The sequence below is a fragment of the Odontomachus brunneus genome, unplaced genomic scaffold (assembly GCF_010583005.1).
Source record: "Odontomachus brunneus isolate Ranch 3 - 2012 unplaced genomic scaffold, Obru_v1 Obru_scaffold_012, whole genome shotgun sequence".
Lineage (NCBI taxonomy): Eukaryota > Metazoa > Arthropoda > Insecta > Hymenoptera > Formicidae > Odontomachus > Odontomachus brunneus.
Window position 1 is genome coordinate 697,095 of NW_022639462.1, and position 16,880 is coordinate 713,974.

General features: G+C 48.9%; 1 protein-coding gene across 1 annotated transcript in view; it reads right to left on the reverse strand.

Moving 5' to 3' along the window:
- Positions 1-16,880, reverse strand: part of LOC116840900 (LIM domain only protein 3-like) — a 122,700-nt gene that overhangs the window by 80,375 nt on the left and 25,445 nt on the right. Inside the window, exon 2 of the mRNA XM_032808227.1 lies at positions 1,461-1,570. The gene's annotated coding sequence lies outside the window, so the exon portion shown is untranslated. The remainder of the gene's footprint in view (positions 1-1,460; positions 1,571-16,880) is intronic.

Consider the following 16,880-nt stretch of genomic DNA (forward strand, 5'->3'; position numbering starts at 1 on the left):
CCCCCCCCCCCCCCCCCCCCGCCTCCTCCTTCAACCTCGTTCTCCCGCTTGCAACCAGCCCCGCGCGGAGCGAGGCGCATCGGGCCGCGGCTGAACGATCGGACCGCCAATATTTGGCAATTACGAAATATGAGTTTACATTTAATAATTGCGGTAAACACCGGCGGACGCGTCGAGTGGCCACAGGGGGTGAGTCCGACGAGATACGGTCGCGGCCGCGCGCGTCCGCTTGGGGTAAATTCCGATTTACCTTCCTCCTCCCTCCCCCTTTCCACCACCGCCGCGTCATCCTCCTCCTCCTCCTCTTCTACCTTCTCTTCCACCCATCTCTCTTACCCCCTCGCTCTGGCGCCCACCGAACGATACACATTATTATTATTATTATTATGCGTGATTTCGTTGCAACTTACTGGTCACCGGCTGACGCCTACCCCCCTTCATTCTCTCTCTCTCTCTCTCTCTGTCTCTCTCTCTCTCGGGCAGTATGCAGTTTTGTCACAACCGGTACACTATCTGACTTCCCGTCTCGCGACATTTTGCCCTGCTCTATCGAATAATTACTCTATGTGTCGCGGGTATCACAATCTCGCGAGAAATGATAAAAAGTAATAAAGAAGGTTGAACAGCCTCTGATGAATTATCGATCGAAATGTCGATACAAAAAAAAAGAGCCAAGTACAGACAATACTTGCTATAGAATGAATATAATTTTAATATTGGCATAAAATTATATTTGGCCTTTAAAGGCCTTATATCCTTTCGATATTGATAGAAAATAACTTGTGTGTCTCTCTCTCTCTCTCTCTCTCTCTCTCTCTCTCTCTCTCTCTCTCCTTTTCTCTCTGTATCGCTCGAGCGTGCAGTTGAATGTGTGCGCTCTGAATATATTCTCTGTGTTCGATGAAAAATTGCCGAATCTCGAACTTCTCCCCTCCTCGCGAGTTTCCGAGAGTTCCCCTCGTCGGGAAAGTGTGTGTTTCATCGATATAACAGACAGAACGTTCGCGTTTGAGTGACAGCCACGGTCGACCTGTTCCGCCGGCGCGGAATCCGCGTCTGCGGGCGCATTGTCGCGACCCCGTATAAAGGCGAGAAGGAGCAGCAGCCGTCTACGGGATAATTCGATTAATGCGAACTATCGCGAACTCGCGGCTAACAAAGGGGAGAGGTAGGCATTAGGTGGGAGGAGGAGAACGTGTGCAGGGAGAGAAGAGGGATGGGTAACGGGGCCAGCAACGGGTAGTGTCGCGAGTTGGTAGACGAGGGAAGCACCGCGACAAGCCATTAATGACGATATGATCGATATTAGCAAATATTTCCCACGGGACGTCGCGTCGCGCCACGCCGTGCCGCGCGGCAGGCCCGCCCAGGTATTTCGCGATCGTATTTGCGATCGGCGCCGGTTATCGGCACAGGGACATTTATTCAAATGTAATATCTCGCCTACGAACGAAGATTACCTGCCTGGGAAATGTGTCCCACAGGTACGCGCGTCCTTCTTCGGCCTCCTCCTCCGGCCCGTCTTCGTTCCGGCTCGATCTCGTTGTCACTTTCTGGAGGAACCCTTCGTCTACGGAATTCATAGCTGTATAGGTGCGTGTGTGCGTGTGTACGGGAGGGGGGACATTAATAAAAGTTTCCGCATGACGTGTTCGACACAACGCGTATTAAATTCGAGCACCTTGTATAACGATGTGATTTATGAATATCGGGAATACATTATAGATTATCCGCTTACATAGATTATCCGATTCACACAGTGATGATATTAATCTCGCCACGGTTACAATAAACGAGAAAGAAAGGAATCCAAACGATTTCAACGCGAATGAAAGGGGGCCGCGTATTTGCCGTATGTGGCGAGCGGCACATAAACACGCCGCCTGTGACAATTAGCCCCACACAATGGACCCCGCGAGGCTAGTCGCCAGAGTTGTTAAAAACCAACGGCAGATCTCAGTTTGGATTTATAACGCAAAGCGTCAGTTTTAAGTTTTCAGTGGATATAAAGTTTACTTTAACTGAATAAAATATAATAATGAGCAGCAAAACTTTACTCTGATTCTGGTATATTTTAGAATAAATTTCTTAACAAATTTCGAATGTTAGTTTGCTTTTAAATTATACAGAAAGAAGATAATATATAAGATTTATATATGATATATATTTGCGTAAATACAAGATGTTTGAATTTAAATACAACATCAAACGTGTATAAAGCGCATAAAACTGAACACGAAAATCCCATATGACTTTTCATACACATGACGTCTGTATTATTAAGATATTAATTTGAAAAAGAATTAACGGATGACTTGGATTAGTGAAAATTGGCTTCATTTCCAACTCCCTTAAACACATATTCTTCTAAAAAAAATGATGATTATGTATGCCGCAAAGTTTTGGATAATTTTTCATAATATATGCCCTGCTTTAAAACTGACGGTTTGTAAATGCAATGCTCTATAATTTTTCTTCCAAGCAATTGACCGTACACTGAGAAAAGATATCTAACAATTAATATTTATTAGGTGAGTACCTTCGACATATTTACTTAAATCAAAATTCTTTTCATTTAAACCGAGTATTGTTTACCCAGCTTAAGTAAATTTTCGATGTAAATGAAGAGAATTTTGATTTAAATCAATATGTTAATGGTACCCACCTAATAAATGTTTGTTAATTTTTAGATATTTCTTTTTTTAGTGTAGTTAAGCAAAAATGATCCAATCTATAAAATATTTTATTTTTGATAAGTATTCTATACGTCTATTTACTTAAAACAAAAAAGATTTAAGCCTTATGGACACCTAAAATTAATCAAAAAGCAGTTATTATTTTCTACTAATTGCGTTTATTTTACCCGTTTTTTAGTCACAAAATGATTCAACCTATAAAATATTTTATTTTTGGTGAGTATTCTATACGTCTATTTACTTAAAACAAAAAAGATTTAAGCTTTATGGACACCTAAAATTAATTAAAAAGCAGTTATTATTTTCTACTAATTGCGTTTATTTTACCCGTTTTTTAGTCACAAAAGGTTAAGCTTGTTAGTGAATAAATTAAAGAAAGAAAATTGACCACGTTTAACTTGTTGAATGATTGTGAAGGGTGGGGAGGATCTAGGTGCTATTTACATTTATTGAATCGCATATCAAACCATCATCTTCGTTTTCCCCGAAATATACCCCATGTGGGTTGGATCTCATAACTACGGTCAATTGTTTCTCTTTGCTCACTTGTACGCACGCACGTATGGTACTCGCTCGCCCGCCCGTTCGCTCGTTCGTTGCGATCCCCTTCTAGTTAGCGTCCGACGGTAGTTGAGAAAGTTCTCAGCTTGCTCTCTCGGCGCAAGCTGTTCCACGCGAGGCTGTTCCTCGCGCCTTTTTCCAATTTCTTAAAGAGCCGCGACAATTTATGTGAAGCGTGTTCATAAAGTACGGCAAGCCGCCCCACCCATCCGCCTCCAACGACCCTCTCGCCCCTCTGTTACCCTCGCAGCCCCCGCCGCACCCTCGCGCAGTGCGGAGTTCTTAAAAGTTACTTGGACTCGTGTTTCCCGATACTTATTAGCTTTCTTCGGCACAAAGCCGTCGACGAAAGGCGCAATCGCTCCAATCATGCTAGCACACGTGTACACACGCATCCACCTGGAGAGAAACTTTGCTAATACGTTAGCGGTCCTAAATCACACGTGTCTTCAACATTTCCGCAGACTGAACGACAGAAAGAGAAGGCCATTAAATTTTGTATCGTTTCTCCTTTTTTGAAGTACGAATATGCGTATTAAGGACGCGGATTAGAGACGGCGTGATCTGCGGGATATTTCGCTTCTGTAACGTTGCTACATTCAAAACGAATCGTGTATAATTAAAAGCTTCTTTTTTAATTCAATTCTCACTCGAGTATCGGGCGAACGACGAGCGTATCCAATGCTTGGAACGATATCGTGATCGTATGTGGATACTTTAGGAAATTGATTAGAGGGCTTGCAAGAGGGTGGCAAAGAGGGAGGCTAGCTAGTTTATTGCGCCTCCGCGACGTGGCAGCACCCGTGCCACGCTGGAGTGGAATTCGTTCCCGAGCGTTTCTTTAAATTCGTCTCTTCGACCATCGTGCGCAAACCAATTGTACATCCGCGAGTTTCGACAAGCCCGTCGGCCTAATTATCTCTCTTAATAATGCATCGTTTTCGATTACGCTGATATGTGTATTGTCTCTTATAAATCAATTATAATAAATCTTGTTATCACGCCAAAAGCCGTAGGATGCCGTGATCGATTTCGCAGTCATGTAACGGAGAATCTCCATCTATAATCGCGAAACCGCCGGATTCCTCCCGCTCGTGCCGAGAACGCGTCGCGACGTCGCGCCATTGAAAACGTCGATCGAAGTCGCACCGTCGTCGGCGTGCAAAAAGTCGCGCGTGTGTACCTCCGTGCACCTCGTCGTCGCCACACGTTTCTTCGTCAGCGCAACGGGGAGTGCATGGCCGTGTAAAAAGAGCTGGCCAAGAAGAGAGGACCGCCACTTTCTTTCTTTTCGATTAAAATTCAACGCCCGTCGGACAGCCCGTGTAATTGGCCGAGATCTCTTTAAGCGGGAAAATTACCCAGAAAGGGTTGTAGAGCATCGAAGGTTTAACAGCCGACTGAATGGCAACGGGGATGAGAGGGAGCGAGCCGCGAAAGGGCTGGGAGAGAGAGAAAGAGCTCGGTCCAGCTCACACCGTCACCCTCGCAAGAGAGAAAGAGAGAGAGAGAGAGAAAGAGAGAGAGAGGATGAAAAAGGAGAGAGGAGAGGGGGCCAAAATCCTGCCAATAAATAAATTTAAATACATGAATATCTAACCCGGCCCTGCTCTCGACGCTAACCGCCGTGATAGCGGCTTTGCGGACTCTAACGGATATCGCCGCGCGAATAAAGCGAACGGTATGCGTCTTGGAAGCGATGACCGACTTCTCCCCTCATCAATCGCAACGATTCGCATGCGCGGAGGGACTACTTTATTTTTGCGTTTCTCATTCGTGAATATGCGCGTATCTATGCGGCCGAAGGAAAACGCGCGTATCTTAAAAAAAGCGTCATCCCATGTGTGCGCGCGTATCGACGAACGAGCGCAGCTCGCAACCGCGCGGCTGCATATCTCCGCAGCTAATTACCCGGTACTTTTGTGCTCGCGGATAAAAGCGGTAAAAAGGATAATAACTAAATCTTCGATGCCGCTGGCGATGCCGCCGCGTACTCGGCTCCCCCGGCGCGCCGCGCTCGCTGACGTCACAAGTTTCACAGGGTGTTTCTATACCAACCCCGCGGCCGATGACATAAAACCGTGTAATTAGCTATGTATGCCCCTTGTTCGTATTGGCCTGTCGGTGGTGCGGGTACACTTTAGAACGAGCGCGCGAGAAAGAGACGCGTTCTCGCCGATGGAGGAGTAAGAGTGACGGAGGAAGAGAACGAGGGAGGCTGCTACTGCTGCTGCTGCTGCTGCTGCTGCTGCTGTTGTTGGCTGGGATGGAAACGGCGAGAGGAAAGCGCGAGAGGGGCGAAACGGAAAGGGGAGGGGGCGGCATGAAGTACCCGCTAATTAATACCCCTAATTGCACCGACCCCAGCCTACAGCCACCACCAGGGCTGCACGTACACTGGGAATACTCGTTTTCAACGTTGAACGTGCGGCTCATCTTCGGCCAGAAAGAACCACCGCGCGGCGGCGTTTCGTTTCCGTGACTCGCGCGAGGCAGGAGGGTTTAAACGACCCCTAAAAAAAGCCGCTCGCGAGAGAACCGAGTATTTTTTTAACTGTCTGGCGTCTGGTTAGAGACGTGGGATTACCACGAATCGAGCACGATGATCCAACCGTTCGAATCCGTTCGACCAACCAAGTGGGAGAATTCATGCAAGAAGGGCAAGTGTTGGATTGCCTTAACCTTAACGCTCCGAAAGAGACGGCGAATTTTTCTCTCTTCTCGCGATAATTCCCGAGGAGCGTGCCGGTGTCCGATGGACCTGGATGTTCCTCGAGATCTCCTTTGCGAAACGCGATATATCCGCGGTGAGAGCCGGAGCGTGGCCAAGGAGTCGCACAACGTTAAGAGGATGGCGATCGCCGACGGTGCGGCAATGCCTCACGGTGGCAAGTGCGTTCGCGAGAATCGCACCCTCTCGAGGCTCGTGCGTTTAGGCGGCGGAGAGCCGTAAATCGCCCGGCCATATTTTCGCCGTTTCTGTTCGCACATATAACCGAAGGTGCCGCGACCCGAAGTTTCGCAGGCACCCGCCGTATAAAGGGACGAGGGCGTAGGAAGCGGAAGCGGACTGGATGGCGGGTGTCATAGGATAAGGATAAGGAGAAGGGACGCCCGCGCCCGGTAAGTCCTTTCCCATATCGACGGCGGCGTTAAGTTATAGCGCTATCCTGGCAACATGTCGCCGGGCTTGTTCGACAAACTTTTCAATGTCGACATATATTTTCCGCGCGCGCCCTTTTATGAGCTGTTGAGCCAGTCTCTCGAGCGGCTCAGCCGACAGTAAACCAATTCGACAATATCGACCAGCCGCTATCGCTCCTCTTCCCTTTCTTGCTCGCGCGCGTGCCTCCACAAACATCTGAAACGGCAATAGATTTCTCGCTCGATTAAAATACGCATCGCTACCTACGATTTAACGAGGCAGTTCGCGATTTGGAGACGGGTCGACCGGTCTGAGAGGAGAGAGATCGTTAAAAACAGAAAGAAAGAGAATCAGAGAGTAAGATATATGAATTTTTATAGCAAAAGTTGCTATTAGAAATTTGTAAAAGGAACAGAAACCGACATTGTCTGTGGTATGTGTATAATTGACTATCCTTTCATTTTGTATGTGTTACTTATATTTTAGGTCTGAATTCCACAACGTCCTTTCTGAGGAAAATTTTATTGAAAATCCATAGTATACGTGGAACGTGAACTATAGATCTTCAATAAAGTATTCCTCAGCAAGGACATTTTGGAATACAACCAAGGAAGAGAGTGAGGTGTGCTATTTCAAAAATTTGCCATGTCTCTAACGCAATTTAGAGAGGGAGCAAGATAAACTTACTGACAGTCTATCTTCCTGCACTACTAGAAACTTAGTAAAATTGAAAAAAAATGTACATGAAGAAAACTATAATATCTTCTTCGCGAGTGTGCGTGTTTAAGTAATTTATCATTCCTCATTCCTCAATTTCACTTCCTAATTGCGTGTGTCCAACGCGGACACACACTGAGAAAAACCCCTCAGTTATCAGAACAAAAGCACGCGTGCTGTTTAATGATAGTTAAGGAAACAGATTGAATAGTTACCTCTGGAAATCATTTTTCATCGCTTGTAATTTCAACGAACATTACATTTGTTCTCGTCTATTTAGGTCAGGTTAGTTATGTCTCCATTACAGACGTGTTGCCCAGAGCAGCAAATTGAAGATAACAAATCATTTGTTCCCGCTACGGGGCGATTTGCTGTCTCACAGTATCAACAAACCATTTGTCGCGGCTACTGGTGTCTTGTTAAATTAGCGACACTTTTTCTCCCAGCGCACGTGAGTGTCGAGGAAGTTGCCGTCGAAAAAGTAGCGTTTAATCGCGCTGTACCGGCGGCGGAATAAGCCGAACGCGGCCGTCACGCGCATGACACTCTCGAACGGTGAATCCGGTGCGTGTGCGGCGTTTTAGATTATGAAGTAAACGCGTTATGGAACGAACTGGTTAACGAGTGCGGTTAACCAGCTCACCGGAACACCGTGGGTGTCGTCCTTGAATATATATGGCCGGCACATTCGCGGCGGCCCTGTCTGAACATATGTCGCCAGTTTCTACTAGTTTCGGGGTCGTTTTCATCGCCGTTGCGTATAAGCGGATGTCTCACTTGCCGCTTGTCATTCGAGTCGCCGCCGCACCGCTCGATCGTCCACGAGACGCGGCGAAACGAAAGAGACAGACAGATAGAGAGACAGACAGAGAAAGAGTGAGAGAGAGAGAGAGGAGGAGAAAGAGGAGGAGGAGGAGGAAGAAGAGAAATCGTGGCGTCTAACTGCGAAAGTTCACGCCTCGTTAATGTTATAGTCATTACGCACGTGCATCTAATGATTTTGAGAACTGGCGTCCGCGACGACGCGTCACCGCCGAACTTCGACAACGATATTAAAGTGATATTAAAGAATCTTGTTGACGAGAAACGACAACGTGTACATTGCAGAACTCACTCAATTTTTAAGTGAAATAAGGGGAATGAGGTAACCAAAGGGAACTCCTCTAAGAATTAGCCCGTTGGTCGTCATCCCGACCCTCAGTGATAAAATTTTGTATTATCGTAATACGGCGTTAAATAAACAATGGATATTATCAACGAAACGTCATATCGCGAACAGTTATTGGAAATAAATAACGAGTTTACGAGTTGTATTAATAGTTGCTTGAAGTCTACCTCAAGTAAGATACTCAGATTGTTGTTCAGAGTTCAGTTGAGTTATATTATGTGTGATATTATATAATCGTGCAATTCAGTTGAAGAATTCTCATCTAATTATGAAGTCAAATATAAACATCTCACTAGAGATAAGTTTCAAGTAATAACTATTAATACGGCTGTTAGAATTGGACGTGAGTTTTGTATAAACAACTAACATCATAGTTTTATAACAAAATTATGAGGCTTTAAGTCGGTTTATTCTAATTTATAAAAAAAAATTATTGGAAACACTTATGCGCAAGTCCCAATAATGGGTCAGCAAATATTACGTGCCCATATAACGGGTTATATAATATACTCATTTTATATTAATAATGTTTAATGCACATTGTTTTAGTCTATATAGAATAATAGTATATACGTAGCATGACCTACTAGCAGTTTTATAAATCACAAAAGAATCGGCAAAACAACAGATATCTTATAATGCTTTTTTAAATATTAATTAAAAATGTTTGTGAATATGTAACTTTAAAATATAGAACTTGGAAAAATATTAAGAAATATAGAAAAATTTCCGTATTTTTTATATTATAACGTGTACTTTTTTCATACTTTAATAAACCAAGTTTAATAAAAAGTTTAATAACGGGTTGGGATTCGACCCATAATTGGAACTTCTATAATAACAAGTAAAATAAAAAGCTAAAATGTATAACTTGAAACTCAGATCTTAGTATGTCACGTGAAACAAGTCTCAAGCAACGACTACCAATGCGCGTCCACGAGGCGAATTACGAATCGTGAGGCATCTGCGCGTCTCTCTTTTTTTTCTTTCTTTCTTTTTTCCTCTCTTCCTTTCCACGTAGCCTCTCGCAAAGATTTTCGTTCCCGTTGATATCGGCATTCTCATAAACGCGTAATTCCGCAGCGCCCGGCGAGGCGAAAGCTCGCGCGTATATCGGAATACTTCCGCTTTTTACGGCGCGTATCACAAGCGCGCAATTATAGTCGCGAGCGCGCAATGTCAGCCGCGTATGTGCTAATCACTCGGTGCGCGCCGGTCACCGCTAATTAATTGCACGCGGCCGTCGCGAATCAATTCCATTGTCGCTCGATAAAGAAGCATTCACCGTGCGAATATGTAATTACTGATCGATCGGCGCATGCACGACCGCGCTCGCCGGCTTCGAGATTACCTCGAGCTCGATTTTACGTGAAAGTGGATTCGATTCGGCGAGTTTCCGGCATGGAAGCGAGCCAATGTAACTCCGCGCTGTGTATATTATTAACATGTAATTGAATGGCGCGAGCTCTTGAGACGCGCGTACGTGTGCGCGTGCATGGGCGGCCGCGGACGAGCCGCACGCACACACGCGCGCGCGCACGCACGCGCGATCCATTGTGCGAAGTCGCGTGAGCGCCGCAAGTTAATTAAGAGCCTCTAATGAACCAGCCGCGCCGCGAACGACGACGGCACAACGCTCGCGTCTCGATCGATTAATTAAAAATCTTGCACGACATCGTCGCGCGGCGAGACGAGGCGAGGTGAGGTGAGGTGAGGTGAGGTGAGGTGAGGTGAGGTGAGGTGAGGCGAGGCGACGCGACGTCGCAGCACGGCCGGGAACGCCGTAGCAGCTTTGCAGCCGCGCGTCGAAAATACAACGTCATCGTCGTAGTGACGTTCTTCTCATCTTTTTCAACATTCGCGCGAACGTGCGCGTCTGAAAGCTCATCAGTAAATCGTGTCGAAGCGGACAGGAACGCCTGTATTCCTAGGGAAACGATATTGCTAATAGAGTAGGACGGAAAATGAGAGTAGGCAAAGCAGGCGCAGTTTTGAGTCAAATGAAATGCAAAGGAAAATGAAGAGACTTTTCTCGATAGCGAGAACCGTGAGAAATCGACAGTACAACGTATAATATCGTAATATTCGTCTTAATGTAATTTTTCGGCGTTGACGGTAAATTCGACGGGCGAATTGGTTCACCCGTGCGTTTACTCGATCGAGGCAGAAGAGAGGAAAGAGAGGAAAGGCGCGAGAGGCGCGCGCTTCCAAGCTAAAGAGAGATTAACTTTTATTGCTCCAATTAATTCTTTGGCGGAGCACCTTCCGCTGCTCGAAACCACCGCTAGACAATTATATTATTCGCGGTAATCGATGACAGCGAGACGCGAGGGCGGCCGCGCCTCGGTTAATCCCAGCCACCCCTACGCGATTCCACTACTTCGGCGTCGACTCTCTTCCCACCTTCCTGCGTCTCCCTCCTTCCCTGTGTACGGCGGTGGATATTTTCTCTCTACTTACGCGCCGATTGCGTTTCAACGCGAAGCTCGCGATATTGATACGCCAAAGGACGTGAAGAGGGACGTAATATATACTGCACGAGCGGACGTGCGATCGGGTGACTCGTCGCGTCATTTGGAAATTTGACGACGCGAGCAAACGAGGACAATTAAAATTTGAGCGCGTCGCCGGCGGCTACGGTGTTCGGTGATCGTTTAGGATATTGTAAACTGCTAGAGCGCGGTTGACGGGGAGGAGAGGGTGGGACAGGAGGAGCAGGAGTAGAAAGAGGACAGAGGGCCGAGAGGGAGGGGACGACGGAGGGTGTGCTACCGTGGATGGAGTTAAGCCGAGCCAAATGAAGTAAATAATCTGAATACCGCCCGTGCTAATTAGTTATATAAAGGGCTCCTCGCAAGCTCGTGGCTAGGGAAGCTTATGCCGTTAATTAACATACCGAGCAAGAGTGCCAGGCGTGGCACTGGAGAGCCGGAACTTCACTCCGCGCGGAAGGGGAGGGCAGGAGGAAGCCCGAGAAACATTATCGGGACAACTTTGTCACCGCTTTCCGCCGAGATCAAGCACGGCAGGCAAGAACCGAGGGGGAATTTTGCATTTTGCGCCTGTGTTCACCGCCCCCGTGGGGTAACGCCGCGAGTGCGTCCCTCTCTCTCTCTCGCGTGGCGGAACGGCGGGCGAGGGGGACGCGAGGATCGCACGGGAGCGTTCTTCCCATTCTAATTTCTACGCGTTCATTGAGTTTGCAAAGCGGCCCGTATGTCTCGGAGGGAAGAAGCGCGATCGAATAAAGCCGGGGCTCTCGAGATACGAGCGATTCGCGCCCACGGAAAGGGATACGCGGCGCGTACGTTCGCGTTTCGTCGCGCTGAGTTAATGCGGACGATCGCGGGAAGCCCTCGCGAATTTACAGCTCGAGTCCGGGCGCTTTTGAGGCTTGATTCGCCCGTGCGATCGGCGCGCGAAGTAACTTGAGAGTCGCGAAGCCGCGGCGGCGCCGCGTATCGATAAATTAACCGGGCTAGTCGCGATCATCTCGGAAAAGTTAGCCGTCCGATACGCGTGTGTGCTGCACGTAGCCGGCAATTCGTTGAATAATTCTAAAAACGCCGTAAAAACGGCGCAACGATCTTCAAACGCGTTTTTCCAGGCGATGGTACACTATTCAGGATATATCTCGTAAAATGCGATTTATGCGATGTTCCAGACAAGCATGAAAGAGGGAAAGAGAGAAAGAGAGAGAGAGAGAGCGAGCGCGAGCGCTCTCTCTCTCTCTCTCTCTCTCTTTCTTCCGCTTTGGACAATTCGCAATGGCACCTAGGAGCAGTATTTATGAATTTTTTAACGTTCGCGTTACGCGACAGTTCTACGCCGGCGCCAGACCAGACGCTGTTTTTCCTCTCTCTGCCTACCCACCTGCAAATCTGCTTAAAGCTGCCTCGCGACCACCCTTTATCCGAAATGTAAGGCTGTAAATTTCGACGTTTCGCTTGTTTGAGGTACGGATTTTTTTTTTCCCCGGCTGTGCTTCATGCTCGCTGTCGCGCGGAAATGAATGCCGTTCCTCATGGCGGCTTTTAAACGATTACAACCCCTAATGGTAGTCTCTCTCCCTTTCTCTCTCTCTCTCTCTTCGATCCGAAACGTTGTGCCGTCGTAAAAGGAACAGAAAATGCGGAATCATCGTCGTCGATGCGTTCAACGGGGATCCGCGCTCTCCTTCGAGCTGTATCGCGATTGTCGATCGCGATAACGCGGCGCAGCCCGCCTTCCGATTCGCTCGACGATTTCACGACGATTTCACGACGATTTCACGCCGCGGGTCTCACGCGGAGAGAGTCTAGGAACGTCGCGGAACTAATGAGATCTTAACTCGCGGCCGTGCCGTAAACGTCAGCCGCAAAAGTACAGGAGAACGGGAGTGTCTCTCCCGCGGGGGTTGTTGTCGGTTACTAACGGTGAGACAAACCGGATGGCCGAGAGGGGTCAGGCTGTTGTTGCAAGAGGAAAGCTAGGCTTGCACCCCTGCGCATTGCGAGATCGAGAGAGTGGCGACGGTTGTCGCTTCTCCGACGTGGAAGTCCGCATTCGGAACTGGGGCAGGGAAGCGGCGGGGGAGAGGGGACCCGAATCCAACCCCTTTTCCGTGCCATTTACTGTACTTAAGAGACTCGCGGGGGTGCAATGATCCTCCGCGCGAATACGACTTACAGTCGTCGTGCACCGCGAGATAGCGATCGTTATGACGTTAAGGAGATTCTCTCGCGCTTCTCATGCCACCTCTTTGCATTCGCGCAACGGCGATCCCTCTTTCTCTCGTGGTCGAGCACGCCAGGAAACGTACGGTCGGCGAAATTTCGCCGGAGATTTCCGGCTGGCTCCTTCGCTTGATTTGATCTGACTCCAACCGTCGAGGTATTTTAAAAGTCTCCACCGAATAAAACCGCGACAATCGGGGAGTTAGCTGTCTCGCGGGGTGATCGATGGAATCATCGGACTGAATGGAACCCGGGAATACAATATATTTTTTTTTATTCCGCGACGTCCGTTAGCGCTAACGATTGTTAAATCACTTCTACTTTTAACGAACCATTAAAAATTGGCGGATCGTCAATTTCGCATTCGTTAACGAGAATTTCAGGAAACCCGGTGAAATAGCCATTAGCCACGCGGGGGTTTATGTACGCCTGAGGAAAATGCGATGGGCCGGAAAAAAAAAACAAAACGAAAACAAGGCTGTCGAAAGCGCGGTAAATAGCGAAATGTACTTCTTCATTCGGAATTCAATCGCATTATTCGCTCGCGCGGCATCTGTGACGATTGCGGTGAGATTCGTCGCGAGATTTGTGGCTGAATGTCCCGAGATGTTGTTCGCAGCGAGCCGCCCAACGGCGGCTGACGATCGTTTGAGGTCCGATCTTTCACGCGCCAGTAGTACAGGTCAACGTCGCGCGAAACGCGGAATGCGCTCGCTCGCTCGCTCGCAACCGTCCGACTGCTACACCACGGTGGTGTGCAAGTCGCGAGAGAGAACCGCGTTCCTTCTCCCGCCGTCTCCTCCGCGCGCGCGCGCGCGCGATGCTCGTACGCTCTAGCCTTCTCGGTAATCCTGAGTTATGGAGGATTATATCATCAATTTCGCCGACCAGGATCAGGTGCAAGCGAGCACCATCGGCAGCCGAGATATATCCGCGTATCTACACGAGACCTACACCCATTCCCCTCTCCCCCTCACCCCTCCTCATCCTCTCTCTCTCTCTAAATCCCTGCCAGCCCCGCTCATCTAGCACGTTAACCGCCACCCACCCCCTTTGCATCCCCGGACACGCCACCCCTTTCGTATCACGCCTCATAACGTAACCATAACGTGAAACAACTTAACGCGTGCGCAAAGAGCGTGACGGAAAGTCGCGTCATGTCCGGTATGTTCGTCACGCGAATTCGACGAAGGGGTAGTGCGCACGGGGTAGCGACGGCGAGAGATGACGGGGGGGGGAGGGGGGAGGAAGGGCGCGGGGAGTCGTTATGAATCGGTGATCGAACATGCTAACGATAATTTAGCTGGGACGTAGCGATTACCGATATTTGCAGCTGATAAAATGTGATATAATGTCGGCCGGCTGATAACGTAAATCGTTAATAAAGCATAACGAAGCGACGGGCGCTGCTTATTAAAGCTCGACGTCGAGTGCCGCCAGTGAAACGCGCCCACGTTACTGATTCGGATTCAAATACGCAGTTAATCGCGTGCAAAAATTATGGCATGTAATTAGTATAATAAAGCGCTAATACATATACACAGCCATACGTACATACGTACGTATGTACATACATGCACGCGCGTCGATGGACACGTCGGGCGGCTGTGCGCGACTTAAAAAATTAATCGCCGCGCGATTACCATTTCAAGTACTCTCGCAGCGTCGACGTTAATCGATCTCTCAATCTCCGTTAATAACAGCCGAGCGGCGTTGGCGGACGCAAAACGGGAACGTTAATGTTGACGAAGTTAGCGGGATGGATAGACTGTATAAAAATAACTGTCGTCCGATGAAAATCGAGGAAAAAGACCAAACAACGAGAAAGTCCGACGGGGAGTAAATCATAGCGGGACTTGGGGGAGGTGAGAGGAGGATGCGGGGGAAGAAAAAACGGAACGTCCGTCGCGCGTTTCTCCACGCGAATATCTCTCGAGGGCGGGAGAGAGTGCCGACACTGAAAATATAAATCCTCTAATATATCGAGAGATTAGCGCTCGCGGACATGCGGCTCGATAGTCCACCGTGGATCAGGCCCAAAGCCGACGCCACCCTCTCGTCCCCTCCCGCGCCCCAACCCCTCGTCGGCCCTTTTACCCTCGAGCGTTGGCCGAAAAATCCTTTCCACCCGCTATCTCTCGTATCGGCTGTGTATTTCTTTAATTATTAAACTGTTTTTGCAGCGGACAATTTAAACAAAGGGCAGCTGAAATTTTCAGCGACGCGACGGATCGAGTAATCGACGCGGCCGCTTCCACAACGCCGGTGACCGCCGTGACGTCGGCGTGTTTTCGCGTATTTCGACTCTATTTCAGTTATCTTCGACTCCAATTCAACCCCGAAATGCGCAGTTTCACGCGCCGCGGCGCATAATCGTATCTTCCTTCTTTCGCAGTACAGCGATAATTTTCATCAGTTTCCAGAGGTGTCGCACCGTAAAACAATTCTCTGGCTCTCGATAATAACCCGGGTTAATCTCGTCGTCGCGTATATTCGCATCGATTAATTGTTTACATACGTTGTCATTTCTCGCGTCTGCCTATTCCGCGAAATTTACACGACTGGCCCGCGCATATAACGCGTGATCAACGCACTCGAGCCGGCTCGGTGTGGTTGCACCACCACCTAGGGTGGCGGCGAGTCAAGGGGTGGCGTACTGGCGGCGGCGACGGCGTCGGTGGCGGTGTCTGTGGCGTCGGCAGCGTCCATTTTTTCTCGTAACAATAATTTGTCGTTATCAAATAACGACGCGGGCGTACGTTGGCCAGCGGCCGTCGGAGCCGGCTTTGCCAATGCGCCGATAAATGCCGACGAAATAAAATTTTACTGCCGAATAATATCCGCGCGAGAGTTTGTCGCTATTGAATTTCCCGGACCGTTTCGCAACGTTCTCCCGTTGTGCCACCCGAGCCACCTATTCCCCCTTCTCCCTCCCCCTCAATCCACCCTTGCCCCTTCTTCGCGCCGTTTTACCGCGCGTATACGCGGATTTCCACGGTCGACGCGCGACTTTTCATCTTCCTCGCCGTCCGTTTTTCTGCCCGAAAGCGAGAGTTCCACTTCTTCTCTAGTTGCGTTTCATTCAAAAATCGTTTAGAGTCCACCAGTCCCTCGGTGGTATAACTTAACAAATACGTTTGTAATCTAATGGTTCCCTCTGCTCAACCGCCGTCTCACCCTCCGAACTGCATTTGTCTGTCTTTGAGTTTGTCTCTCGAAGCTTGGTCACCCCCAAGTCGCCTATTCTCGCTGATATTGCGGCGCGCAGAATCGGGCGGCACGAGTTGAAGCAGCAGCGCGGAGAATAATGTTAATGAAATACAGATATCATCTCCACACACAGGGAGCACTCACAGCCAATGGCGAACTATTGTCGTCGCGCATCCGAGCCCTTCCATGGTTCTCGAGCGTCACGACGACGACGACGACGACGACGACGGCAACACGGCTAACCGCGCGCGCTCGGCGGCACGATTTTAAGAAGCGCGTCGTCCCGGATCGACCGTTTTCACCAGTAAACGATGTGATCGGGACTGGGAGGTGGGAAATAACAGAGGGGAAATGGCGGAAATGGAAGACCAGAGTCGCGCGCGTACACGACGCCGCCGACGACGACAACAAGGTCAATAGTTTCGCCGACGCCGATTTACACCGGGGAGTCTGCTAAATAACGTGTAAACCACGACTCCGCGGGCTCGATACGAGAAGGTTATGAACCTTCCGCGCCCGCTCCGACGATAAGGGACGCGCGATACTCGCGAACTATGAAGATCGCGTCGAGGAGAGACGGCACTTAATGGCGCGTGAGCGCGCCCCGACATGAGAGAGAAAGAGAGAGAGAGAGAGAGAGAGAGAGAGAGAGAGAGAGAGAGAGAGAG